This window comes from Tachypleus tridentatus, chromosome 12 (assembly GCF_004210375.1).
Source record: "Tachypleus tridentatus isolate NWPU-2018 chromosome 12, ASM421037v1, whole genome shotgun sequence".
In the NCBI taxonomy this organism is placed as follows: domain Eukaryota; kingdom Metazoa; phylum Arthropoda; class Merostomata; order Xiphosura; family Limulidae; genus Tachypleus; species Tachypleus tridentatus.
In genome coordinates this window covers 71168579-71173354 of record NC_134836.1, presented here as the reverse complement: position 1 = coordinate 71173354, position 4776 = coordinate 71168579, and positions in this window count along the sequence as shown.

The window sequence follows — 4776 nt, the reverse complement described above, 5'->3', positions numbered from 1 at the left end:
TTTTCCACATGTTCGATCTTGTAATCCACAAAGGCCAGACATTTCTTCCCTCACTTGAAGATCTTAAGTTACATATCGAACCCCAAACAACAACTGTGCAGTGTCACTAACATCTGTTGACTCATCTAGTGCTAAAAAAACATACAAACTGTCTTTTAGTTGTTCATTCAACTAGTTTTCTATATCTTTTACTAACTCTAGCATTCTACGGACAAGTTTTTATTGATTTAATTGCAAATTATTTACCTTTTGAAGAACATCATCTTTTATTTTTGAATCATAATTCTCCAACACAATTTCAATGACCACAATCAAAATTTCTTTTACTAGTTCAGCCTCAGAATTTTTTTTTTAGCTAGAATTCAAGTTACTATATAGCTAGCTAATGTAACTAGTTCTATCAAAGATAAAAAATCTTTTCAGGCCTTACTTTTGTTCAAGAAGTTGTGTTTCCAGACATCCAATTTCATTCATACGATTTTTGTTATCAACTGGAAATTTACATGAAATTTACCTGAAATTCATTGTGAAAATTGTTGAAGTGTTACTTAAGGTTGTATACTTTATTATTCCTAAAACCTGTGTTACACAAAAGACACACAGGCTGATTATTTGCTTCAATCACTGCAAATTCCAGCTCCCAACTTTCGTTAAATTCTCATTTCACGTTTTTCCAGTCACGCGCCATTCTCTTTTAGCCAGTCACGCTAGGATCAATTAAATTGTCTTTATTTTCTGAGTGTTCACCATCATCTAGATTCTTTCGTTTTCAAATTATCTACTTATCCATATTATGGAATTAAAAATAAAATATATTTAAACACTTGCAAGTTGTACAATAAAAATATGTTTGCAAACGCATGAAAAACAACGCACACTCGATAACAAACATTTAAATTAAACTGACGTTACCAAATGGGCCGAGTCTTGGCACTGATGAAGCGCGCGACATTATTAATGACGTGAGGCAGTGCAGTTGCTGATTACCAGTGTGTGTGTGTGTGTGTGTGTGTTTCGTATAGCAAAGCCACAAAGAGCTATCTGCTCAGCCCACCGAGGGGAATCGAACCCCTGATTTTAGCGTTGCAAATCCGGAGACATACAGCTGTACTAGCGGGGGGCTGCTGATTACCAAATTTGCGATAAAAAAAATAAATGACGGAAAAAGTTGATTCCTATACTCAAGCTGGCCACACCTGTGCTATCCACCGGCCACATGTGGCCAGTGACCATAGAGTTGCCCGCCCCTGAACTATTGGATACTAATCTTTCAGTATTTCTATAAGTTTGGTTTAAGCTTTTTTTTTGAAAAATATTCTCCGAAAAAAGGGCCAAAGACCACCTGGAGGGATCACCTGTTTTAATTACCTGCACTACTATACAGTAATGTGTTGTCTGTTAGTCAGTGAGTAGACACTAAAATGGGGTCACATAATGGACGTTTAATGTTGCAATTTACATTGTAGTGACGTAAGTAACGAGTGCACATGCCATGAATCACGAGAAGAAGTAAGCATTTCATAGGCTGCGCTAGTACATCTAGTATTAATTATATCCATTAGCAAATGCATTCGCCGTTTCTTTCGTCAGATGTACAGTTTTCTTTCTGTTTTTTTTTGTAAAGTAAGCAACCGAAATAAAAACGGATAAGCATACGACACGAACCAAACCACTTCGGCCTTACAACGGTTTATCAGCAATGTTGTTAAAAACAAAGTTACCACGAAGGATTTTTTTTTCTAAATTAATCCCATTACATGTAAAATAATTCCAATCACTTCTGTAGATGTCACAGATCGTTTCCTTCATTGTCCTTTATCATACAGTGCACTATATAACTTCAGGTACTCTCCTCTTAAACTGTGTAGAGAAACTAATATATCTGATTCAATAAATATATGGCCCAACATGGAAAGGTGGTTAAGGCGCTCGACCGTAATTTGAGGATTGCGGGTTCGAAACCCCGTCATACCAAACATACTTGCCCTTTCAGCCGTGGGTACGTTATAATGTGACGGTCAATCCCACTATTCATTAGTAAAAGAGTAGCCCAAGAGTTGGCGGTGGGTGTTGATGACTAGATGCCTTCACCCTAGTCTTACACTACTAAATTAGGGACAGGTAGCGCAGATAGCCCTCGTGTAGCTGTGCGCGAAATTGAAAAACAAATAAACAGTCAGTAGATATGCTAGTGGCTGCATTAATTAGAAACTGGTTTGGGGTCAATGAAATTTATTGAGTTTTATATACTGAATTGAGTAGAAAATATTCGAAAAACAGAATTTCTTTACAGCTGTAATTGCTTCAGAAGCTCGAGTGGCTAAAGGTATTTATTGCCTACACATAACTGGATGTCAAACTAGGTGCTATACTGCCTATTAAATGTACGTAGTTAGGAATGTGCGCTACTAATTCTTCTGAGGGTACTTGTCATTCTATCTGTTGATCATTGACAGCACGTTGTAATTAAGGGGACTTGTTCAATCTAATACACGTAAGTAGTTAACTAGCTGTAAGTGAAGGCTTGCCCTTTGTTGAACCTTGTTTCTTGCTGAAGAGATTTGTTTGTCCTATACGTGGGGAATCAAACCTCAGATTTTAGCGTTGCAAGGCCCTAAATTTGGAGCTGTCCTACAAAGGAACTTTTTCAATAAAGTTTTCTTTATTGACTTGTTTTTACTTTTTCAATGACTGTCACCGATTTAAAAAAATATATCGTATGTAAGTTTATTTATGTTTGCGTTTATGATTTAACCCAAGGGAGTCTTTCTTTACGGAAAAGATTTGCCTGGAGTTTTTATTTCAATTCCACAAGTAATTACTAAATTTTTGCAAAATAATTTGGTTACTTGGAATCTTATCGATTACATCAGTAAAGTGTAAACAGAAAAGGATATTATCTTTTGGGCATTTTTTTTTCTAAGAGTAAAGAGGAATCGCTTTCTTTGTTCTAGAACAAAGCCGCTGTGATCTATTTGCTGCGCCCACCGAGGGAAATCGAACCTCTGATTCTAGAATTTTAAATACATAAACTTAGCGTTTTCCCAAGGGATCACAACGTAATAATAAAAAATCGAGTTCATATTTTTATCTCGTTAAAAGTACGCATGATTCGACCCTGTCATTGTAATCGTTGCAAATAACTATTGTTACTTAATATGTTTGTTGTGAAGTACGACGTATCAACTTTATTTACTTCAAAACTAAATACAGTAAACTGCCAATAGTCGTATTAAGATATCAACCTAATCATAGGTTCATGGAATCATTGTTGTTTGAATAATAAAATTTATGGGAACTCGCATTGTTCTGGGTGAGAGCTGTAGCCGTATGTGCCTAAAATAACTGGTTATTGAAGCCACGATTAATCCAGAGGGTACTTTAGATTTGTTAGTATTGAAGTTCGTCCAAAGCTACAAAAAGGCTGTCTGCGCTACCCATCCCCAGTTTAGCAGTGGTAAACAAGAAGGAATGCAGCTAGTCAACACCACATATCCCCAAGTTTGGGTTATTCTTTTACCAACGAATAATGTGACTGACAGTCACGTTATAACGTCGCCAAATCTGAAAAAGCGAAGATATTTGGTAATGGGATTTGATCCCACATTCTGTAAATTTCGAATCGAGAGCCTTAACCGCTAGGCCATGCCAGGCCCAACCATTAGAACATGCTAGGTCTAACAGCTAAACTATGCCGTGGTATTTGCATCAATATCTATGAGAAGTGACGAAGTATAACAATACGTCTGCGTTTTACCACTTACAGAGTATCATGGGATATTGCAATAAACCACAACAGATTAAATATATACAATATTATATTTTGTATCCTCAATCCATGCAAGTAAACGTGAAGCATCTAAAGTACAGCTAAGCAGTTAATGATAAACGGTTTCCAGAGTTGGTAGATAAACCGAGTCCAACAGTTGTAATTTTGTTTGTTTATTCATTTTTTAATTTCGCGCAAAGTAGTTCCATCATCAAGAGTATAAGGACAAGACATCTACTAACCAAAGGTTTTATTACTTAAAGATGTAGACTGTAATGCTCCTAATCACCCACTAGACACAATGATGCCAACTTTAACAGAGACTTGGTGTTTATGATAAAACGTTTGATTTATGTGGATCAAAATTTTTTAAGTTTCTTTTAACTTTGGCTTTCATGATGTAAATTCTCTTACTTAAAATGCTTACGATTTCACCTTGAATACCTTTCTTATAGAGAAACCGAAGGATAAAAAAGAACTATATGACAATTTAACCTATTGTTTTTGAAATGGCATGCAAAAATAATCAGTTTTGAACAACAGTTTTTGATTTCAGTCTTATAGTTTAGGAAAATATAACGCCGTTAATACAACACATTAAAAGTTAGTCGTACATTTTAATACTCGGTAATGGGTGTTCATACCTACTTGCTCCACTATTAACAGAAAGTAAAAAATGTGAGTTTATAACAAATATTACACATTTAGTAAGGATTAAACGTTTCTTGAGTTGTTTAGAGATGTATTTGCGACTTGGAGGAGACGAATTTATGACAATCTCTAGATCTGAAAGTGTGGTAAATCTTGTTCTTAGAGTGTGTTGAAATACTATACACTCAGTGAACCAGACAACCTACCGAGAGAACCAATTAGTGACAGTGAAATATATCAAGCATTCGATCCTAAGTAAAGGGTAATAAAGTGCGAGATGCCTCAAATGAAAGCGAAAATCGTGACGGGTGGACGTTGAGAGTGCCACTGTAAGGGTATCTATCATGAGATAATAC